The sequence below is a fragment of the Falco rusticolus genome, chromosome 11, assembly GCF_015220075.1.
Source record: "Falco rusticolus isolate bFalRus1 chromosome 11, bFalRus1.pri, whole genome shotgun sequence".
NCBI lineage: Eukaryota > Metazoa > Chordata > Aves > Falconiformes > Falconidae > Falco > Falco rusticolus.
The window spans coordinates 5,266,865-5,281,375 of record NC_051197.1 but is presented as its reverse complement, the minus strand read 5'-3'; the positions used below and the strand labels follow the sequence as shown (position 1 = coordinate 5,281,375).

The window sequence follows — 14,511 nt, the reverse complement described above, 5'->3', positions numbered from 1 at the left end:
ATTAGATGCATAAATATATTTCAAAACTAGGCACACTGAAATACAAACATCTGAAACATCAGTTCAGTGCATCTACATGCACATTATAGATGTGACTAAAAAAGCAGACAAACTGACATGACCAAAAGTTGCACCAGTTTTCACAATGCAGTTCCTTGAAATAAAGGAGAAGGCTAACTGCTAGGGAGTGACGTTATTTTACCTTTTTGCATTTGGCAGGAATTGATACTACAAGAGAGACATTAGATACAGCAAAGAGACCCTGCAGAGGGGAAAGGCTGCTACACACTTGCTCAAATAAACAGCAATGTCTCTGATTCAATATATTACTTCTTATATTGACTAGATGGTCTACATATGTGTGTGTGTGTACATATATAAAAAAGCCTCTATCTACTTAAGACAGCCTTCAGCTGGCAAAAAGCAACTGTTGGTTAAACTAAATGCTACCAAAGACTCAGCATGCAAATTGTCACTCAGTTTAATGTAGTTTCTAATCTGTAACAGCATGGAACAAACAACTTCATAACAGCTATACTGGGGCAATGGAGCTATGCCATTTTACACTGGCTGCAGGATCTGTCCCAGTGTATAGCTCCTTCCTTCACCCCATTAAATCATGTTTGCCAACAACTACGTCGCACTAATGGGTGCATAAAGCTATTCTGCACCTGTTGATTGGCAAGGCATCTGTGCAAATACAATGAAATGGAAAGAAGTGAAGCAAGGAACCAAACCATTAGAAAGAAACCTAAATCAATACAAATAAAACTTAAGCACTTGGCATGTATGACTGACTTCTTGCTAAGTATAAATGGTATCAAGGCATGTTTTCAGCCCATTACTACCTAAAAATGTTTACATAAATCAGTTGATATCTTACAAAAAAATCCTCTTTGCATTTAACTGTCCTAAAGCAAAACAAAGTCAATCTGCAAGTGGCAAATGCTCAAGATGTATGAACATGTTGAATTTCAGAAAAGTTTGGGTTTCTTTCAAGGAACTACAGAGCTACTTCTGTTTTCTTACTAGGTTCAGTGCTGTTTTATTTTGATGGCTTGGAGAAAATAACCACTCATGGTAGAAAATCTTCAGCTGTGCTTCCATGTTACTCCTATTTCCGAGACAACCAGTACAAAGCAACAGTACAAATCCAAGAAGTAAAATTTCCATGAGATGTTACACTTGCAGGAGTAGCTGTTATTGCCAGATGCAGCAGTCAGAATATCAATTGACTCACTGCACAAATTTTAGAAAGCATATAAAAGCGAAGGCGGCCCTATCATTACCTGATTGTTCTCATTTCAGAAAGCTGCTTCCTTTTACCTTCTTTAAGTATCTACTAACACTTTTTTTTTTTTTATTTCAGTTCATCTTGAAAATTAATCATCATAAATTTAAAAACATTTTCTTGCAAATCTGTCAGGCTTGTAGTGCTATTTCATTTATTACAAGACCACACGACGCATCAGAGCTCTGTATTTGAACATGACATATTTTCACTTTGTTTTGATACCACATTTGAAAATTGTTCCTATCAATCTCTCACTGAAGCCAAAACTTAACTGTCTTGTTCACTGAAACATTAAATGCCAAGTCACACAGATGAATAAAAGCATTTGCAAAATGCAAACATTTGCAAAAGTTTCCTGTCAAAAGGGTCTACAGAAGAGAATCCACAAAAGTGAATCGAGGCCACAGTCAGTACCAAACCCAATTATTCCTAATCATTTTGGTCATCAGATCACACTGAAAGCTAGAAGATTTCATAAACAGGCTGATCTTTAAGTAGAATTTTGGAAGGGTTTACAGTTTTCCTTTCCAGAAAGTATTACAACTTCTATGCATTTGCCAGTCTCAGCTTATGCATTAAGATCCATGAATTTCTGCATTGTTAACTAGCAAGGAGGAAAAAAACCAAACAAACAGGCCATATACTTACATTCCCCATAATCCATCATTTTCTCTCAACAGTGGCAGCAAACAGGCACATCCAATACTGTATTACTTTCTTCTCTCATTCATGATGATGTCACACACAGGTTCTTTGATTCTGAAAAAGAAGCATTTCCCAGGTTCTAAGGATGGAGGTACCCCAACCAATCCATCGTGCTTTGTGTGCTAATGATAGACTCATGCATAAGAGGCACCAGAAGCAGTCAGAGGCAGCAGGCATGAAAAGGAGTGAATCAACTGTCAAGGGTTGTGATCTGAAGGACTGCAAGGCTGTGATTAGAATTTTCAATCAGGACTTCCACAATTCATCACGCTACAAGGGAAGGGGGGGACATATTTCTTCATCAGCCCTTTCTGCTATTGGCATAGCAAGTTCTACGGCATTAAAAGAAGGAAATCTTAACATCTTACACCTATAAGTAGGTACTCTTCAGGGAGCGGAGAGCAAAAGATTTTCTGGAACTGCATAGCTACTTCTTTTTGTCTGCATACTCAAAACTGAAACCAAGATTATTTGCAGCACAGCCTTTCAGCTGATGAAAAAGAGAAAACAGCTTTTTCTCTCTCCCCCCTTGTAGGTACACTTAGAGATACCTGAGAAAGAAGTAGCCCTGGAAACCTTTGACTGTTGTCTTCAGGGATATGAAAAGGAATAAAACCCCCAGGAATCCTTCATCAGAATTTGCTAACACACTCTGTGAAGCTTCAGAAAATAAAAAGGCAGAGCTCTTCACAAGGGAAGTATTCTCACAGCCTGTATGAAATCACCTGCAGCACTTGACAGGCAGCATATAGCCACATTTTCAAAGCGTAAAAAGGTCCAGCAAACTGACTCGGTGCATGAGTTCAGATTAATCAAACAGACAGTGTAACTTTATTTTCCTTACGGCATTTGTTTGCCTTGGTACTACCTCTACTGACTCGTCAAAGAAAAAAACAATGGCACAAGTAAACAGCCTCAAACAGGACTTGGAGCTGGGCCGGTTCTGTAGCTCTGCTGCAGCCTCCCTCCCTCCTGAAACCACGAGAAAGTCACAAAAGCTTATCAAATATTTTGCAGCTTCTTTCCTCCCCTTCTGCACCTATGAAATATAGTAACTGTGTCTCTCCAAATACAAATTTTTCCAGAACTCATTCACAAAGGTGATGACTGCCTCAGAGAGCAAGCCTTCAAGAAAAAACCAGCCCAGCAACTAGGCACTGGGTACTGGTGCCCTGAACGAAGTGCCACAGGGAACGAGCGGTCTGTCTGTATCAATGTCACTGCAGGGTCTTTGTCTCAAAATCTAGATCCAAGTGACAGCCTAGGCAGATTAGACATTTATTGAAATACATGAATGAAGCATTATTTTAGAAGGAAATTTTCATGTCAAACTATGAATAATGAACAGTAAAAACAGTTCCTATTTGCATAATTAATGTTTCAGTTATTGATATTCTTTCAGAGGGTCACTAGCCTTTTTTCTCTCCAAGTTAATTAATTAATAAAGCAACTCCTTTTATGTAGGTAATTGTAATCACTTTAATACTCAAAGGCATGTAAAATATCTAGCACTTTTTTTTTAATGTTGCAACCCTAGTGACACAACAATCATTTGCATAAATGTAAACACTGAATGGGTCCGTTTAACTCCTGACTAGAAAGAAATCCTTTGAAACCAACAGGAGAGAAATACATAAATTATGGACAAATACGGCGATATGGGCAAGCCTACCTTTTGTCCTTACATCACAACAATCATTTTTCCCTTAATGCAAATCTCAACTTTGAGACAATGTACTGCTAATGGTGCAAATCTGTCCTCACATTTAGCTGAAGATTGCTCTGAGGAGATAGAATAATTTAGGAAAAAATGTTTATGGGAAAACAAATACAAACTAGAAAACTGTTAGCAAGCAGAAAGCTCTCAACACTCAACATTTTACAGCTAATACAGGACTTTTTCTTCTTCCATTAAGAAATACACAAACAAACCCCCAAACAGAAGTCTGATCTTACAAAAACCTGTTACAGAAAGACTCACTGCCCATGGTAAATCTCACTCAAGTCAGGTGAGATGGTTACTTTGCTCCACAGCCAGAGATTACATGCAGCTGCAGCAGATCAAGCATCATGTAAAATTCAGCCTCAAGAGGTCTGCTGAACGCGCTGCTTGAAGAAGACAGGAAAGCTACAAGTTTATAGCAGTTATGAAAACTTTTTTCCCCCTCCCTTTTTAGAGACAGTACTGAGTGACCAGGTTCAGTACAATATTATGAACATCCTGACGCACAAGTTAGTTTAAAAGCTACACAGCCTGTCTGAGCTACTGTCTCACAAGTCAAACACTAAAGTTTCTTGTCTGTAAATCCCAAGTCTTGCTTCATTCATAATCATACGCAATGCTACTGCAAAAACCATTTTAGTGGCCTCTTTCATCATGTCTCTCCTTGATGTGGGAGAAAGAACACCAGGATTACCATTTTAATCACACATAATATTCTTAAACCACTAGTAACTTTATTCCACCCATTTCTGACCCTCTCTATCTACATCACCACACTTTCCTACCAAATAAGCATCTTTGTGGGAGGGGGTGGTGTGGGTATCCAGACTGCCCTCCTAAAGCAGTGCCACACAGTTCTCCAAACCCAATTCTTTGTTGTTAAAATTTCACCTCAAATACATCTTCTATGGCGCAATTTAATGAAAGAGAAAGAAAGGGATGGAAGATACCAGTATCTGGGTATTGACACCACTGACTAGCTGATAGCTGGAGTCCCGTCATTCTGGTATTACTCATCAGAAAATTGCTACTGTCTCTACTATCAAGCATTCTAAAACATAATTTGAGGGTTTTTTCTGTTTTATAAAGTACTTAGCACCACTGGGGGAAACTGAAGGGAAGGAGGGCCCCAGTCAATCTCCACAGTTCTGGGGAATGGGATGGCAATATAGATAATAAATGCTATTATTTGTATTATGTACTCATCTGCACTATATCAGCTGCTAAAACCTTGCAAATACTCCAGGCATCATCAAGAACCATTTCAACCTGTTTTCAGGCTGTAACTCACAAATCTGATCTCCATCCAAGACACTATAACAAAATGTGAAATAACCTAAATATTGAAAGTCATTTCACAGAAAATGGAAATAGATACTGTAGGAAAACCACATTCCAGACTTGCAAAATCTCTCTTTTATGTAATCTTTATCCATAATCTTCTGGAAGACTATCTGATCTCTCTCTCAGCAAGCACAGTATTTTTAACCGCTGCAGATCTTTTTAGGCAGCAGCTGGTTGTGTATTCAACTGGTCGTTCTAGCAAATGGTATTCAAAACATGCAGGGAAAAGGAATGCAGCCACTAAGTAGATTATGAATAAAGCACTCAGGTATTCTTCTCTGTATTTCTCAGTAATTACTCACAGCCAAGGAGCATAACAGAAATCTGCTTCTTCAGTGTCTCACTTCTAAAGGATCGATGTGGTGCAAACACAGGCACTACAGGACTTAATAGCAAGTTCTAACTGCTTTTTACAAGACAACGGTCTCCTGGACAGCTTTCTCCCAGGCATTGAGGAGGTAGCTAAATAGCTGCTATTAGTGTATATTTGTTTCTTTTCATCAAAATCATACTTAATAAACACAAAGAACCTACAATGGACAGATCCAAGAGAAAATATAAATTAAATTCTAGATTAACAAAGCTCTGTTAAATCAACTTAGCAATTTTATCTCCAGACATCATAACTTGGCTTGCAGTGGCGGGCTAAATAATGCAGTTCAACACATAAAGAACAGATCTATATTCAGACTGAATGGACTGTTAGCTCAGAAAAAAAAAAAAAAAAAAAAAAGACAGGAGGGAAATGAAATGTTGAAGTAGCTGTTTCTTGCCCACAGCACACTGTCTCTTCTTCATATTTCAAAACTATCATGGTCATACATCTATCTATCACCATATCGTGCATATTCCCTGTGGAAGAGACAAAACAGGTCTCAAAATCTGCGTCTTAATGGGTGTCATCAAAAGAAATACCAGTTCATCTGGGTGCAGCACATGTAACATGTATAAAATACCCAGAAATCAGTGCCATTAAGAAGTGGGGCTTCTCCTTTGCCATCCAGCCACTACAATTACAAGGACTGTTTTTATCATTTCATACCCCAGATACCTTCATTTCCCCAGAGTGCATTTAGCAGCAGGCCTGGAAATTTCTCCTCTGACCAAGAGGCAAGTCACCTTTTCTCTATCCGCAGTCACGGTTGTAGCCGTGCAGTTTTCCACAAGACAGTGGGAAGTTTCTCTATTGTCAGCACTGAAAGCTTCTCTTAAAATAGTTCTATTTTTTTGTAGGTAGCCACATTTTCATCAGATTTTAGTGCACACATTTTATGAAACTGTTTGAGAACCTCAGGATTTAGGTTAGAAAAAGAGCATGAAATGTAGGCTAGGCTACAGTGGGATTTCTAGGGAATACCCCACTAAAGCAATCTCTTGATAGGTAAGGTATCTTTCTTGCTGTAAAAGTAATGATTGTTGAGCACAGATTTTCAGTGGGCTCTGGAGGTTTAAAGTCTTGGAAAGACCTAATTTCATTCAAAACTATCTGCTTGCTTCCTCTGAATTTTATAGCTGTATGAGTTCAGACAGAATACAGAACTGAGCAAAAGAAGTGATGATACACTATTAACAAAAACTTTGGTTGAATTTTCTGTGTCTTGTAAGTAACAGGTAATGCTGTCAAGTTTGCTACAAAATATTTATTGTTTTGACTATCTAAAAAGGATAATTTTTCTGCCAGGTTAAAAATAGTACTTCAAGGTAAGAAAAAAAATACTACTAAATGGACAAAGTTCAGCCAGGGTGGTGGTGGAATGTAAAATTACATGATTTCTATTGTATCAAAGTGGGTAATGAAAACCTTCATGTATCTATTCCCATCTCAGGCATACCTATGAATAATTTTAAAGCATAGATGTAACATGCTGCCAATGCTTTTACTCCCGTTTTTGCTCTAGTTGAGTTATAATTTGTACTTCAAAAAGGATCCATTTTCATAGATATTCATACCACCCGCCCTGCTCCAATTCATTTGTTAGCCAAGTGACATTCCAGTTTAAACATTCTGCAGTACCAACATCCTGAATACAGTTATAAACTTCACAGCCGCATATACTAACTAAAGGGACAACAAAGAATTTCTAACACCCTGCTTTTTAAGTCTTCATATAGCTTCTTTTGCAATGAAAACCCTGTAAGTGAAAGGATTTCAGACTCATCCTTTGTGCTGGCTTTTCAGGACATGATGAACATCACAAGCTTCACAAAGACTGTGCACAGTGTGGATGATAAGACACACTCTAGTGTTGTTTTTTTTTCTTTCTCAAGATTTCAACTCATATGTATGACCTCCACAGTTTAACTGATGACTATTCAGTGCATCAGTTACAAAAAACAGCCATTCTCATTTCCTTTACACTCCTCCTCAAAGAAATAAATCAGTACCTTGACTGATTGAAACATTTAACTGCCAGTCATTTTGCTTTGTCCCTTCGCTGCCTCACACCAGCCTGCATGAACTCAAGAGATGCAGAGCAGTGATTAAATTGTAACATGGAGCACTGAGAGCAATAACAAAGTGAGCAGTTATAAACAAATAACACAGTTCTTCATAATTCAGTAAAATACATTATTTGATTCTGTGTGTGGTTTTGAAAGCCAGTCAAAGCAGCATTCTTTTTTACTAATGCAGTAACATTACTGCTTAATAGTGGAAAGCACAGGAGGGCAATATATGGCCTACCAACAAGAGTAAAATGTGTAAGCTTAACAATACAAGTTCATCTTCCTTATGAATAACCTAGGCAGTGCTTTTATTAGATGAGATCCATTGTTTCCCAATCTGCAAATTACTTCCTGAATCTATTAACTATAATGGGAGAAATGTATTTTTCAGTCTTAATATCGAGGGGGGGGGGGGAACCCACACAAAAAAAAACCCCACAGTCTAAGCAGGTGAATCTAAACTGACAACAAGGCCAACAAAAATTTTAAGTATGCAATCACTGGCTCCCTATAACACTAAAAGGATTTTTTCGAGGGTGGGAGCACAGAGATGAAAGGATTTAAGTGTAAATTATACAATGATAGTACAATTCTGGAGTATTACCATGCGTGTGAGGGATTATTAAAGATCAGGTAGATTTTTCTAGCCTTACTTCAGACACCTCCAGGGAAACAAATTCTGCAATGCTCTGTAGGAGATAAAGAACATTCTGAGTATATTAAAAGACTCATAGATATAATTCCGTGAACTACAAGCTTTCTTTGTAACTCAGATACCTTGAAGTGCACAAAACTTCTATCATAGTCCTTCATATGTTTTTGAAGGATGACATTTCCACTCACTGACTTAGTATTTGCATGCCTTGAATTCTCTAGTGAGGGCCCAAGAACAGTAATACTATTTTTATTCATATATCTTCCTCTGCCTAAATTCCAACACCACAACTGCTGAACAAATACAAAAGGCATAGCATCTGAATCTGCCCAAGTGCTGCGAATACATGCACTGCATTCCTCCTTCTTCAGAAGCTCTCAATCACTTCTTAAGTGTAAGAGTTGGATTCATTTTCTAAGCCACTCACATTTCAAATCCTCTTCTCACCAAGGCCCAAACACCAGCACAGTTTAAACTCTGTTCTCCTGTCAAGGAGTCAACAGGACTCTTGGTATCAATGACTTTTGCACTCTACCTCACAGGAGTCATCAGCTGTAACACGTGCCCTCAAAATATTCAGTCGCATGCGGTAACAGAAGGCAGCAGGCTGTCCTACAGTTCCCTGACTGAAACACCAGACTCGGTACCTTAATGAGTACACAATCTGTACACAATACGCTCTTCCAATTACCTCTTAAATCTTTGATCTCAAGGTCAGGTATTTTACGGAAAAGTTTCAGCAATTTATTTATGATGCTGTTATGAACAGTAACATTGCTAAATAATTCCTTGTAAGTTACCTATTTAAATTTTCTCTACTCAGCGCTAGGGCTGGAACGAGTACCTACAGTTAAGGTTGCCTGGCACTTCCCGCTGTAAGAGTCTCCTTTCAATTGCTTGCAACTTTGCCAGGTTTTTAACTGTTCAGGATACAGTTTTACACATCAAGTGTGTCTGCTTTGGATTTGGTGATTTTCAGGACATGAGGAAGGAGAAATGAGTTGAATCACTTCCAAGATTTAGACTGTAGGAAAATACTGTGTTTTGACCATGTTAAATAATCATCAATAACTTACATTTGAAAGGTTTTCTGGGTTTTGAAATTGGGACTCTCATTTGCTCTTCATATCACAGATCTGGTTTTCTTGCTAATCCTAAGAAAATAAAAAATGACCCAACAAAAACCCCAAACAAACAAACACACACACCCCAAAAAAACCCCCAAAAAACCAAAACCAACCACCCCAAACTACCTAAAATAAAAAAATCACATATTTTACACTTGCCCAAGGATGACTCCTTTATAACTAAATCCCTCTACACTATCACACCTCCTGCAACCTCCAGAGGAACCAAAATGTGCATACTCCTCTAAATGTTGTCCTGGAAAATGGGCTATCTTTATAATTACTGCTCTGAACTGAAATTACACAAGCCAGTGGAACTGACAGCAAGAGGTTCACCTTTCTGTTAAGGCATCCAGTGAGCTGCTGAATTTGAATGCAGAGGCAGGGAAGAGAGGAATACACTTTGATGTGAAGTCTTGTACCAGAAGAACCAGAAGGGAAGAATTTGTGACTGTTATTTAATAATGGAGGACTTGGGAGGTTTAGACAGGGAGTCAAGAGGTAAAAACAGCTTCAGGGGAGGGGGAGGATTAAAGTGGATGGAGACAGTCATCTGTAAGAGAGTTGATGCATCCAGATGAGAAGCCAGGAGGAAAGGAGAGCTAACTTGTGGTACCCAGAAAACCGGGATTAGGAAGTAACATGAAGAACACACATGAAATTTGCCTTTATGCAGGGTCACAAAGAACACAGCAGAAGCTGCTGCCACAGCTACTCATGCACCCTAGGAAAGACAAAAAACATCTGGTCTCGATGATGCACATGGATCTCAACACAGTGTGAATAAAATGGAGTTGTATTTTACTTATTATGTTAAAAAGCAAGATCATCCCACCAGCACTGCTGTACTTGTTGAGTACTGTAAGCTGAATTATTTCAAATACTTAATTTCATTATACAAATTTTCTAAGACGACATAAATTAGGGCATATGCTTCATAATATTTTCACTTCCTTTCCCCATAACCCATTTTGCTAGTTCTACACTTCATCAATTTAAACATTATTGCTAATATGTTACATTTAAACACTGTCACAAGAGAAAAAAAATCCAAATGTCTAATTAGAAAGCTATGATGGCCATTCTAGAAAGCAGTGTTACATTTTCTACCTATGTTCAATACATATGAAAGCATTTTAGTCAGAGGCAAATGTGGAGCTTACAGGCCTACAGGTTTCTGTGCAGAGCAAGAGCTTTCTTACTGCTTACTTGGGTACAAGGTGAAACAGAATCCCCAGGGTACAGAACCCCTGTCTGTAAGATTTACAGCTACACAACAGCAGCATAAAGCATTAAACTAGAGCAAGACAATGTCTGTTTTACCACAGTGCAAAACCAAGGGCAAGTAACATTTTTATGTTAAGCATAACACATTTCTACACACAACTGAATCAACAACTTTAATATATGAAGATCACTTAATGGCAGGATGAACATCTCTAACACTAGAAAAGTTAACTGCTAAGATTAGTTAATATCGGAAAAGCTGTTTTCTTACCCAAACCTTTGTACTGAAATGTGACAACAATCTTTCAAACACCAACAGGTGTTGGGAAAGCATGCAAGAGCAAAACTAAAAGAAGAAATGCATGGAAAAGCTTTCACAAAATACGACAGCTGAGGTTTCCATTACAATGAATTATCTGACTTACAATCATTGCAGAGATTTACAAGGAACAGTTTTACAAACCTTTGTGAACATATGTGAACACCACTTCTTCAAAATAAGCAAGATACATTTCTGTCATATGCTAAGAATTCTTCTACAGGTTGTATTAGTGTCTTAAAAGCATCAATGATCCATCAGAATTATCACAGGAGGGGATTCAGAGTTATGTTTGGGTTTTGAATGCTAGAAATATGTAACCCTTTGTACTACAAAAACACTGGGCTGTTCAAAAAAAGAATACACATCATATTCATCTACACATACACACGCTCCTGAAGAATTAGGCCAGCAGACAACATCTTTGAAAACACCAACAATTAAAAAGGTATCCCATTCCAGTTTATCAACAGACCACTACACTGGTTCACAAGTTACTAGTTAAATACAAATTATTCAGTGAATAGAAAGAGAGGCCTTGGATAATAAAATATTATACCTATGATAGCAACTGTTTCTTTTCTGTACTGTGACTTTTTCCTAAGCTGTTTTTCACATGGTATTTTTGAAGTACTATTGGGTACACTGTAGCGTAGCTTCTAAGGCCGTAACAACAAAATGCAATGGGCTTCTTTAAAAAGGTAACCATTGGCATGTGATTGGAGGTCGGAGGGTCGATACGACTGTTTCCTGGGTGCCAAAATTCAGAGAGTTTCTCTTCCTAAGTGTGGTATATTGTTATGAGAACACAAGACAGACCACATTAGCGATCCTCCTTTTATAGAGAAGTATTTATAGCTCTCATGTAATAATACATGTATCACATATATATTATTAAGATCTTTTTCATAAGCTTTCAAATTAATCTTTAAAGAAGTGGAGAGAACCAATAACCTTGATTCCTTCAGGCAAAAAAGCTGCATACCACAACCAGACTCCTACACTCACGGGCATTAATTTCTCCTGTGCCTAGGTCAATACTCCACAGGTAAGTTAGACCTCCTCCCTGCTGTAGTAGTCATTTACACGGTATTTGCTCCTCAGTATGAGTGACCGTAACTCCTTTAGCTCCAAGCTCTTTGCAGAGCACTGCAGACATACTGAGTTGCTGCACCATGATTAAGTTTCCTTCTCACAACACTGCGCAGACATACATTAAGAATCATTACAAGTTATTACTAGCACCTCACCAAAATGTTACACTAGGATTTTTCACTTAAAGGAAATTTGTTTTTAAAAAGCACTTTGTGAACTCTACTACAAGTTGCAAGGCATTTTAGTCTCCCATGTCTATTTCTCATGTTTTTATTACAATGAAGAACAGGTACAATAGATTAATATTTAGAAGAACTTCTACTTGCATCCTTATAAACTGTTCTCCTATGAATTAGTTATTTGATCTCAACATATACAAACAGCACAAAAAATACATTGTTCTTTGTACTGCTCTGTAACCCATGTGCTTATCTTCTGCTAAAAGCTTCTCTTCAAAGTGCTATTATTAATTGTCAGGCATTGGAACTGTTCCTCCAGACATCATCCCCCATACTTTCAAGACAGGCAGACAAGATTTTCTCCACTTTTTGCAACTAAAGTACAAGCTAAAGTACATCTGAATATATAACTCATTCTATTTAGCACTGTGCTCTCCCTAATGCATCCAGTATAGCCAGCTTCTTACAGGAAGTAGTTGCTGAAACAATTAAGACTCTTCATAAGGACTTAACAAGATTAATATACACTACGCCATCACATCGGCATCTTGTGCAGTGGTACCAGAATGCTAAGGATGCAGTCCAACAGAAATACATCAGCAGTGACTAGGCCTCTATAACAATCTCCTGTAACTCTAGGCTGAACTTTTCCACATTTTATTAATGTGAAAACTGGAGAGCTATTACAAACTAATTCTATTGTTCTTGATTACAACTTAGGTCAAAAGTTCAATTTATTCTTAACACCTGCAACATTAATGTCTGAAACAGGAAGGCATCCTCACAGAACCTGGTTCCAGTTTCTTTTTTCCGATATTGTTTGAATACACAACAGTAACCCTACGCTGATTTCCAGAATGTTTTTTGGACAAGAAACCGTACATACCCTAATTTCTTAGAAACCAGCACAATTTCTGGTGGTTTCCTGATGTCTACTTCTCATAACCAATCAAACCCTAAATGGTCTTGAAAAAATCCAGTGTTAGTCTCTCATGAAAACAGATAACCGCATATAAAAATGAAATGCATTCACTATCATTCAACATAGAGTACTTATCTGAAATAAATCAATAATCACCGTGAAGCAGCAAAAGATAATACAGCACAGTCCACCAAAGTGAGAAGAAAAATCTCAGAGGTAGTCCATTATACACATTAAAATTGATACTATACTGCTTTACGCATTGTCTATGTGCAAATTATGTACATACTTCAGCCACAAAAAAGAAAACAACAAGACAATTAATTCTTGTGTTACTGGATCCACAAAACAAATGACACCTACCTGTACTATTTTCCTTCTCTGTACTGTACTTCCCATCTCCACCAAAAAGTTCCATCTAAAAATACTGATTAGCAGAATCAGCCACCCACAATATTTACGGGTCACTTGCAATCTGTTCTTTGAACTAAAGATGGTCTTTGCAATAAAGAACAGAGTGAGTTCTCTACACAGGCTTGAGCAATATTTCGAAGTTTGATGCACATGATCTGCTCCCCTGGATTTCTGCTGTCTGGAGAAAGCAAGGCAACTGGAATTCAGTGCCTGAGAACAGGATTCTTCTAACCTAAATTTTAGCTGTCAGGAGTGGGTATCTGGCATAAACTAACAAACTAGGCTGCTTCTACAAAGAACGGCAAGTGACAGAACCATCCCATGGAGAGTCCTGCCATCTCTTCAGCTTATCCAAGAGCCCAACTGAACAAATTATGCAAGAACGGAACACGAGAAATGCTACATTCAATAGGGACAACCACATGTAAGCAGCTCGTTGGATCAACAGTTCTGCCACAAAAAACAGAGCTGCAGAGAGCTTCTTTATGAAAATCACATGCTGTTCTTTGTCAAGCCCAAAATCGGGAGTGCTGAAGTCTCAGACCTGTTTTGCGGCTCGGTAGTTATTTTTCTAGTGTTGTTTCACAGCATAAAGAGGATTTCATGTCCTCTCCAGGATCACCCTGCACTGAAATCCACGAACTGAAGCTTGGCACAGTGGGATCCACTCAATAACAATTCTCACTTTTCTCTGAGGATCTGTATGCACCAAAATCAATTAGCGTTTGCTACAAATGTAACATAGCAACAGCATACAAACCCTCACTTGATGTAAATCAGCATAGTTCTTCTGATTTGAAAGAACTTGACTAAATTTCATCAGCTGTAACTCTCACACAGTGCTTCTGAATAGCTTGCTCTATCACTAGGGCAGCAAGGATCATAAAATTTGAGTGCCAGGAACAGTAAGTGGTCAATTCTGTTTGTTACCCTCTTTAGGACTTCTCAAACATTTTATTTCCCTTGTTTTCAGAAGGAAGAAAAATGGGGTCTGAATATCTGAAAACTATCACACAGGGATGGTAGGTGGAAAACTGTCCTGAAGCCATAAATCGGAGATTT

At 38.1% G+C, this 14,511-nt stretch overlaps 1 protein-coding gene across 1 annotated transcript in view; it reads right to left on the bottom strand.

Moving 5' to 3' along the window:
- DAB1 (DAB adaptor protein 1) overlaps positions 1–14,511 on the bottom strand; it is a 168,066-nt gene that overhangs the window by 144,627 nt on the left and 8,928 nt on the right. Inside the window, 1 exon segment of the mRNA XM_037404792.1 lies at positions 1,943–2,053. The gene's annotated coding sequence lies outside the window, so the exon portion shown is untranslated.